At 42.3% G+C, this 10,690-nt stretch overlaps 1 pseudogene; it reads left to right on the top strand.

The window, feature by feature from the left end:
• The first annotated feature begins 7,364 nt into the window (after positions 1 to 7,364).
• Positions 7,365 to 9,822, top strand: LOC106008905 (coiled-coil domain-containing protein 152 pseudogene; annotated as a pseudogene).
• The last annotated feature ends 868 nt before the right edge of the window (positions 9,823 to 10,690 follow it).

Below are 10,690 nucleotides of genomic sequence, written 5' to 3'. Positions count from 1 at the left end.
AATAGTCCCCAAATCATTCCTGGAAGCAATCATCATCCTGATACCAAAACCAGAGAAGGATCCAACCAAAAACAGAACTACAGTCCAATCTCCTTAATGAACCTATATGCAAAAATCCTCAATCAGATACTGGCAAACAGAATGCAGCAAATCATCAGTAAGATTATACATCATGACCAAATAGGATTCATCCCAGGGAGGCAGGGATGGTTCAATATATGGAAATCAATAAATGTAACACACTCCATTAACAGAATCAAGGACAAAAACCACATGATCATCTCAATACATGCAGAAAAAGCTTTTGATAAATCCCAATACCCATTCATGATGAAAACCCTACAGAAAATTAGAATTGGGCCAGAGATTTAGCTCAGTGGTTCCACCACCTGCCTTGCAAGTGTAAGGACCCGAGTTCAATCCCTGATACAAAAAAAAGAAAATTGGAATAGAAGGTTTTTATCTCAATCTGCTAAAAGCCATCTATGAAAAACCAACAGCCAACATCATACCAAATGCACAAAAACTGAAAGCTTTCACTCTAAAATCAGGAACAAGACAAAGATGATCACTTTCACTACTCCTCTTCAAGATAATTCTGGAAATAGCCAGAACAATTAGACAAGATAAAGAAACAAAAGGAATATGGACAGGAATGGAAGAAGTTAAATTATCATTATTTGCTGATGACTTGGTACTCTACATAGAAGACCCCAAAAATTCCACCAAAGGACTCCTAGAATTAATAACCAAATTCAGCAACATGGCAGGATACAAAGTCAACACTCAAAAATTAATAGCAATTCTGTACACGAATAACAAACTGAGAGAGAAATTTGGGAAACAACACTTTCATGATAGCATCAAGAAAAGTAAAATACTTAGAAATCAGTCTAACAAAGAAAGTGAAAGACCTATACATTGAAAACTACAGTACTCTGAAAAAGAGATCAAGGAAGATATCACAAAATAGAAAGATATCCCCTGTTCTTGGATAGGCAGAACCAATATAGTGAAAATGGCCATACTTCCAAAACTGTTATACATATTTAATGCAATCTACATCAAAATACCAATAGCAGAGCTGGGGATTTAGCTCAGTGGCACCATGCCTGCTTCACAAGTGCAAGGTCCAGAGTTCAATTCCTGGTACAAAAAAATTCCAATAACATACCTCACAGAACTAGAAAAAACAATCCTAAAATTCATATGAGACCTAGAATAACAAAAGCAATTCTGGGCAAAAAAAGCAAGGCAGGGGGCATCAGGATTCTCCAGATTCCCCATTTGAAGTTATACTACAAAGCTATCATGATAAAAACAGCATAGTACTGACAAAACAAACAAACAAAAACAGACCTGAGGATCAATGGAACAGAATAGAAAATGCAGAAATAACTCCAAGCACACTCAGCTACTCTATTTTTGACAAAGGGGGGAACCACCTTCACTGGAGGAAAGATACTCTCTTTAATAAATGGTGCTGGGGATGCTGGGTGTGGTGGTGCACACCTGTAATCCCAGCACTCAGGAGGCTGAGGGAGGAGGGTCACTGCAAGTTTGAGGCCAGCCTTGGCTACATAATGAGTTCAAGTTCATCCTGAACTACATAGCAAGAACCTAGGGCTGGGGATTTAGCTCAAGAACCTATTGAAAAAAAAAAAAGTGCTGGGAGAACTAGCTTTCCACATGCCAAAAATTGAACTTAGACCCATATCTCTCACCATGCACTAAACTAAAATTGAAATGGAGCAAAGATCTAATTATAAAAACAGAAACACTTAATGTGCTGGAAGATAGAATAGGTAAAACTCTGGAAGACACTGGCATAGGCAAAGACTTTATGAACAAAATCCTGATTGCACAGAAAATATTACAAAGAATCAAGAACTGGGGTCTCATCAAATTAGAAAGCTTCTGCACAGGAAAAAAAAAGTAGAAAAGAAAGAAACCACCAACAGAGTGAAGAGAACTCACAGAATGGGGAAAAATTTTTGCTAGCTACTCCTCAGACAAAGAGCTAACATCTAGAACATAGAAAGAACTAAGGAAAAAAAAAAACAAAAAACAGACCTCCCAAATTTAAAGACCCAATTCAAGAATGGGCATCTGAAGTGAACAGACATTTCTCGGACAAAGAAGTACAAAGAGCAAATAAATATATTAAAAATGCTCAACTTCACTCATCATTCAAGAGATGCAAATTGAAACAACACTGAGATTACATCTCACTCCAGAAAGAATGGCTGCTATCAAGAAATCAACCAATAGCAAATGCTGGTAAGGCTTTGGGGGAACAGGAACCCTTCTCCACTGCTGGTGGGAGTGTAGATGGGAGTGTAGACTAGCGCAACCACTGTGGAAATCAGTATGGAAATTCCTCAAAAAAACTAAAACTAGGGCCAGGGATTTAGCTCAGTGGTTCTGATGCCTGCCTCGAAAGCACAAGGTCCCGAGTTCGATCCCTGGTACCAAAAAACCCCCCAAAAACCAAAAACTAAAACTAGAGGTTCCATTTGACCCAGGTGGTTCCCTTTTAGATATCTTCTTAAAAGAGTTAAAGGCATCATACTGCAGCGATATATGCACACCCACGTTTATAGTAGCGCAATTTATAATAGCTAAATCTTGGAAACAGCCCTCATGCCCATCAACAGATGAATGGATAAAGATGATGTGGTATTTATGTACAATGGAGTACTACTGTGCCATAAAGAAAGATAAACTTTAGTCATTTGTAGGAAAATGGATGCACTTTGACACCATACTCATAAATGAAATAAATTGGACATACAGGTTTAAATATCACATTGCTTCTCTTGTATGAGAAACCCAAAGGGGAGGGGGCACGAAAACAAAGGGTAAAGTAGTAGCAATGGAGGACAGACATTGGGAAGTAGGAAGAACAAGTTCCAGTGGGAAGGGGAACGAGGGAGCGGGAGGGGAAGGGAAGGAAGGGAAAGAGAAAAAAAGAGAGAATGGAAGGGAAAAAATGGAAGCAAAGCTTGTGTAAATGGGAAGGGGGAGAAGGACAGAAGGAAAGGAGGGGAATGGGAAAAAATGAAGAATTAAGATATGTTATGTACAGGGCCTTGCATTTAGCTCAGTGGCACCGTGCCTGCCTTGCGAGTGCAAGGTCCTGAGTTGATCCCCAGTACTAGGGAAAACAAAACAAAACAAAAACAAAACCTATATTATGTACAGGTACAAATTCCTTATGATGAATGTGATCAATAGGCATGACAAATATGTACTAAAATTTAAAAAATACTATTTAGTGTCAAGACATTTTATTTGTTTGGGCTAAACATGATCATTTACTTAACATATATTCATTTAAAAATGCCCAACTTACAAGATTTACTGTGTTCAGTGCAACTGACCAAAACTTTAATTCTCCTGAAATAAATATTTCATAAGTTATTTACTTTTACTAAATCACATTTCAGCCAGGCCTGGTGGTGCATGTCTGTAATCCCAGCACTCAGGAGGCTGAGGCAGGAGGACTGCCATGAGTTCAAGGCCAGCTTGGGCTACATAGCAAGACCCTGTCTCAAAAAACAAACAAAACAAAACAAAATGAAAAGAGCATTGTTCTGGTTTGGGTCTAGATGTCCCGCCAAAGCCTCATGTGGTCATAGAATTGATCTAGAGTGTGTGAAGCTGGAATTGACTCATGATGCAAGGCTAGGCTCCAGGGCACTAGGATTAAGTGTGTGAGTTCTACCTGCCCTAAGTAGTCTGAATAAGATAAAAGGGGCAGGGAGACACCAGTAATTTCCTCTTGTCACCTTTGCTGCCTTGTGTGCACCATGTTGTTTCTGCTCTGCCATGCCTGTTTGTCGTCCCTGCCTTGGAGCCAGCTGATTATGGACTGAAACCTCTACGAACTGTAAGCCAAATAAACCCCTTCCCCTTTTACTTGGATGTCTGATATTTTGTCTCAGCAATGAGAGAAAAGTAACTGACACAAGAATTTCAGGAATAATCTATAGATAAATATTAAGCTTTTCTTTTTGTGGTTATAGCATTCTCTTTTTACAATAAAACATGAAAAAATATTTGAATAGGCTCCTCTTTATGTTTTCTTGCATAATGAATGACATTAGGTATTACAAAGTCAATCATTTGTGGTTCTTTTCTACTTTTCAGCACTCCAAAACATTTTATAATTCATACCACAGAAAAAAAGAAAAAAATATAAAATGAACTGTTCTTTATTTTAGAAGAATTATGAAAAGGAAAGTAACAAAATTTTATGTCCTGACTTTCATAAGGTCCAGAATCCAACAAATTGAACTCATTTTTTAGATGTCCTAATGAATGTACGAGGCCTTTATAAGAACACGCAAAGAAGGGCCAGGGATGTAGCTCAGTGGTGCCGCTGCCTGCCTCGCAAGCACAAGGTCCCAAGTTCAATCCCCGGTACCTAAAAAAAAAAAACATGCAGAGATGATCCCAGAGTCACTCCAGACATCAGTAGTAAGAAAGACCTCCAGACTCCTCTTTGGTGCATTCAGCAATGAGGGCAAAGACTATATGGCTCCACCTACAGGAGATGCAGCAACTGTGGACAGAGTTGGAGACACATTTTCTTGGGACCATGACAGGAACTTCTTGCTTGTTTTTAGCTCTTACGCAAGACTTCATTACCGTGCTTGCCTGGCAAGTGCAAAGTCCGGAGTTCGATCCCCGGTACTGGGGAGGGGAGGAAGGCTTTATTACCTGTACTGGTACTGTTTGGAGGTCACTAATCGGAAGCAGAAGTCCTTGGATTTGAAATAAATGTGTTTCTTGCATGCAGCATATTGTTGGATCTTGCTTCTTGATCCACTCTGCCAGTCTGTTTCTTTTGATTGGTGAATTGAGATCATTAACTTTGATGATTATAACCGGTATGTATTGACTTATCCCTGTCATGTTATTTTCCTGTTGTTGGCTCCCTTCTTTCCTCTTCCGTTTAATTTCTTGCCTTGCCTGGTAGATTCATTCTGTTGGGGTTCATGGAGTTGTAATTTTTGTTATCTCTTTCTAGAATATCCTCCAGAGCACTTTGGAGTGCTGGTTTGGTAGTCATGAATTTCTTCAGGTGTTCTTTGTCATGCAAATATCTTATTTCTCCATCAGTTTTTAAAGATAGTTTTGTGGGGTTCATCAGTCTGGGTTGGAGGTTGTTTTCATTTAGGGCTTGAAATACTTCACTCCAAGCTCTCCTTGACCCAGGGGTTGAGAAGTCTGCTGAGAAGTTGAGAAGTCTGCTGTGATACTGATGGGCTTTCCTTTATAGGTGATTTGTTTGTTTTTTCTAACAGCTTTTAATATTCTGTTTTTATGTTGAATTTCTGGAATCTTGATTATTATATGCCTTGAGGAAGATTTCTTTTTTTTGATCATGGCTAATTAGAGTTCTATATGGCTCACTTATCTGTATGGCAAATTCTTTTTGCCTGTTTGGGAAATTTCCTGCCATTCCTTCTGTGAATAGGTTTTTTGTGTGTGTCATTCATACTATCTCCTGCTTTTTTCATTGACTCTGATCAATCTTATGTTATTCTTCTTTGCCTCATCTAGCACCTTCTGGATTGATTTTTCATGATCCCTTGGTGTTTTAAAGAAATCTTTCTTTTCATGAGTGCTAACTGCGATCCTGTCTTCTATATCTGATATTGCGTCCTCACATTGGCTCATTCTGCTGTGTATACTTTCAATGGAATTTTTAATCTCCTGGAAATCTGTTTGAATCTGTTTTATGAATTCCATTTCCTTCCTCTGCTGGGCATTCATGGTTTCCATCATTTTCCTAAGCTCCTCTGTTTTTTTTTTTTTATCTGTATCTGCTTTAGAGTCACTAAGCATGTCTTTCGTTCTGGTCATCATCTCTGTAGATATCTGAGAAAGTTTCTGCTTTGAATTTTTTTTTTTTTTTGGTACTGGGGATTGAACTCAGGACCTTGAGCTTGGAAGGCAGGGGGTGGAACCACTGAGCTAAATCCCCGGCCCCCCTTTTCTTTTTTTGAGACAGGGTCTTGCTAAGTTGCCCAGGCTGGGTTCCAACTTTTTTTAGTATATGTGCTGTCAAAGCGACCACTGGGTTCCAACTTTTGATCCTCCTGCTTCAGCCTCCCAGAGTGCTGGGATTACAAGCATGTGCCACTGTGCCTGGCAAGATTTTTTCTTTTTCTTATAGTTCATTCATTCTGAAATGTCATATCCTGTTATATCCTGAGTTTTGTACATATACTATACCCCATCTCAGTATATTTTCATAAGCATCCTTTCTAATGAGTGGTAGTATTTCATGGTACGTTTGCCTTAGAGACGATGAATAGTAGGTAGTAAAGCTGCCCTCTACTGCACAGGAGTGACATGAGGAGGAGACAAATACTACTGATGGCCACCACATATTAAAGTGCGTCCTGGACACGGACATGTGCTAAGGGCTTTACATATATATATCCTACAGAAAGTGGGTGCTATTTTTATCCCCAGTTACTTTGGTCTGCTGGGAAATGTGCTGATTCATAGCGTTTGCCAGTTGTTTTTGTATGAATATTCCCTCCACGCCCGGATCTCAAGCTGCCTCAAATGCAGAGCTAGGAAAGGAAGTATGGAGACTCAGCATGGTATAGTTTTCCCACCATACAGATGTTAATCTCAAACTGAGGGTGGTGGTGCACATCTGTAATCCCAGCACTCAGGAGCTGAGTGAGGCAAAAGGGTCACTGTGAGTTCGAGCCCAGCCTGGGCTACACAGTGAGACTTTGTCTCAAAAATAAGTAAATAAAATCTCAAGAGCTCAGAAATAGTACAATGTCGTAACATAATGAACATTTCGAGTTTTTATTATAAATTTTTGATGATGGCAGTGCTTAATAATTCATTTGGAAAATTCCTGAAATTTTGACAACTGATTCTTGCCACCCACTGCTGGAAAAAACGGTAAGTCACTTGCCCGCTGTTGGACTTCAGATGTCATCCTCCCAGTGGTGGGGCCACTTTGCCTAGGTCGGCGCCTGCGGGAAGCCGGTCCCCGGGTCGGTCGCTGTGCAGTCAGAAGCGAATAGATGCCGTGCGTGTTTATGGCTCCGTGCTGGAGCAGCGACGTGGTCAGCATGCCCTCGAGCCCCTGTTTGGGGGACCCAGACTGCTTTAAAGGGAAGGTGACGCTTAGGCCGCCATCAGCAACTGCTGCTGACATCACAGAGACAACCTGACATCGTGCGCCTCCTGGTGGCATGGTTACGTCAAAAGACAAAACTCAAACGATCTGAATTGGATTTAGATTAATACCACTTCAGAGAAAATCAAAGCCAGGCGTGGTGACATACGCCTGTGATGCCAGCAATCAGGAGGATCGCCTGTGAGTTCAAGGCCAGCCTGGGCTACATAGTGAGTTCAAGGCCAGCCTGAATTACAGTGAGACCCTGTCTTAAAAAAAAAAAAAAGAAAAAGAAAAAGAAAAAGAAAATCAGAAACCAGGGCATGTCAAACTACCGTCAGGGAGGGACTGAATCAAAAAAATTCAGATGTGGGAAACACTACAGGCAAATTATTCATTCCCAAAGTAGCGAAGAACGTACAAAAAAGATTAGCAGTGTGAATATTGTTAAACTTATACAGGATTTTTCACAGATAGAAAAGAAAATGATAGAAACCAGTGGAAAGAATAACATTCTGGAAATTCAGTTGGAAAAGAGTACCTGTTTATTAAAAATAATGCAAACAAAGGAAGTCTCAATTAAAAAAGAATGTGCTCCTCTTCATGATATGATAACAGGGCTACAACAGACCATTGAATATCAACACAATTTGAGAGGTGAAAATGAACAACTAAAAAGAAATGCTGATATGACAAGGGAAAAGCTGAACTCTCACAAACAGGACTATAAGAATAATATTGCCAAACTTGTACATGAAATGAAAATCAAAGAGGAAGAACATAAGATAGAAATAAGCAAACTTTATCAAGATATGCAGAAAAAAGTTGAATTAAATGAAGAAAAGCGCAAAGATCTAAAAAAGAAAAAGGAGATGGAAATCTTAGAGTTAAATGCAAAGTTAATAACTCAAGAAAAAGGAAAGCAAAATGAAATAATCAAACTACAGCTGGAGTTTGATGCCAAACTAGCAAGAGTTCAGACTAAATCAAAACCATATCCAGATGCTACTATTTCCCCACAGAGTATCTACAAAAGGAAGCTTCAGCATCTTGAAGAAGAAAAAAACAAAGAGATTGCAATTCTTCATAATACCATTCAAAATTTGGAGCAACGCCTTTCTATTGGCAAAGATTCTCACCTTAAACATAGACAATTTTGAGTATAACAGTAAATTCATTAATTACTATTTACTTTTTTTAAAAAGCAATTGAAAAATTCGCTTCCATTTTCAACATAAGTATACTGCCTAAATAGCCTAAATAATAAATGAGACAGCTTTAACCAACAACAACAATAACTAAATAAATAAATAAATTGGACTATATCAAGATAAAAAACTTTTGTGCTGCAAAGAATACTATCAAGTGGAGCCGGGTGTGGTGGCGCATAATTATAATGTCAGCACTCAGGAGGTTGAGGCAGGAGGATCACTGCAAGTTTGAGGCCAGCCTGGGGTACATAGTGAGTTCAAAGCAGCCTTAACTACATAGTGAGACCCTGTCTCAGAGGAAGGAAAAAAGGAATTTAAAAGAGGGATTATATGAAGATGTAGAGAATTAGCAAATTCATAGAGCTAGACAGCAGATTAGTGGTTGCTGAGGGCTGGGGAAGGGGGGTAACAGGTTTTCTTGCAGTGGGATGGACGTGTGTGGTGATGGTCACACAATGTGATGAATATACAGCAAGCACCAAGTTGTCGCTTAGAATGGATGAATTGTGCATGACAGGAATATTGTCTCGCTAAAGCTATTTTAAAAATTCTATGCGAAATGGAAGTCATCAGGCCCGTGGAAATAAGGTCAGCTAGGCGTTGGTTATTGTTGAAGCCGGGAGACGAGCATGTGGAGATTCGCAATGTTATCGTCTCTGCTTACGTTGATGTTTACCGTTTGCTGAAATAAAAAGTGAAATACAGAGCTAGGAGTGTGGCTCAGTGGTTGAGCCCTTGCAAGGTCCTGGATTCAACCCCCAGCACTGAAAAGAGGAAGAAGTGAAATCTGTTTCCTGGAATCCTCGCGGTGCCCCGGCCTCCTTGGTCCGTAGGCCCGGAGGAGGCCATGTGCCCACTAGCTGGGGCGGGGGTGTCTGACACAACCCACGCTGTTCCCTGCCCTTTCAGTGCTGTCCCCGCATGGGCACCTGGGCCAACACAGGGCTCTGCCAGGGCCGTGGCCTTCCCATCCCTCCTGCAGACCACTGACCTCTCAGCACTCCTTCCCCCAGCCAGCAGAGAACCTGTGTCCTTGTCACCACCCTGTCACAGGGTGCACTCGCAGCAGAGGAGCTGGGATCCCAGGGCCCAGCCCTTCCCTCGGCCCTCAGCCCTCTCTGTCCCCCCCGCAGCCCCTCTTGAAGGCAGAGCCTCACATGTCACCAAGGCCCCTGGCTCCCTCTCTACCGCACTCAGCTCCTCAGTCTGGCCTCTCTGCCCAACATCTTCCTCCCTTACTGTAACTTCCGAGCCCTGCTTCTTGCCAGCCTTCTCCCAGCAGTCTCAGCCCCAGGAAAGGTGGAAGTGTTCTGACTCCGATGAAGCCAAATGAATCCCTTCCTACAGGGCTTCTGAGCCTCCAGCAAATCCAGAGATGAACTTGACTGGCACCCAAATCAGGCCACCCATGAAGGAGACCCAGGAGGCTCTGGAATGCTCTCCACCAGGGAGAATGGCTCATCTAGCAAGGTGGCTCCTCCTCCATGGCTCACACGTGATGTCCCCACTTCAGGCGGCTTCCAGGGTGGCAGGGTGTTGCTGCAGCATGGAGATGGCCTGGGGAGATACCAGGAGGAACTGGCCCCGGGCTGGGACACTAGCTTTGGAGGCTTTGGCATTTCCACTTCCTCCAAGGTGGAAGGTGGAAGTGGAAATGTGAGGGCTTGGAGATTAGTTGGATATAAGGGTTGGGGAGACTGCCAGGTTGGGGAGCAGGAAAAAGGGGGTGTTCTTAGCTGAGATAAGCAATAAACAAGGACCAAGCGCAGGAGTGGCTGTTGAAATGGAGGTGCCTGTGAATGACTTGGTGTGGGACCTGGGGTCTACAGCAAGGCCAGTGAGGGATTCTGAGAAAATGAGGCCACGGCACGTAGGGCTCAAAAATTAGGGACCCACAGGGCACAGTGCCTGTTTACACCCGAGTCCGGGTTGTATCTGTTGTCCTGGCCTTGGGGAGCAGTGAGCACTGCCTGTCCTCTCTACAGTGTCCCACGGAGGATGCCACGCGGTCACCCTGTCAGCAGGGACTCTGGGGTGGCAGAGAAAGTGAGCCACCCTTTTCATGTACTTGCTTCCTTCACCGAGTCAGCCTCCTACCCGAGGCCCTCCATTCCCTCCGGAGACACCCACACGTTCACCTTTATTTATCGTTTTGTCCTTTCTGCCATGTTTCTCCTCACTTCCCTGGGAAAGAGCCTAGTGGGGACACCTTTGTCCCTCGGGTACCTGGATGTCCCTGGGCTGACTTAAGTGGGAAAAGCCCTCTCCTGTGATAGTGATGCCCGAGGCTGGGCTGGATGAGGGGCGGCCAGGCTTGGGG

The sequence above is a fragment of the Heterocephalus glaber genome, unplaced genomic scaffold (assembly GCF_053883595.1).
Source record: "Heterocephalus glaber isolate CG9 unplaced genomic scaffold, H.glaber_assembly_v1.0 deba00001457, whole genome shotgun sequence".
In the NCBI taxonomy this organism is placed as follows: domain Eukaryota; kingdom Metazoa; phylum Chordata; class Mammalia; order Rodentia; family Bathyergidae; genus Heterocephalus; species Heterocephalus glaber.
This window is presented reverse-complemented; position numbering and strand designations above follow the sequence as displayed.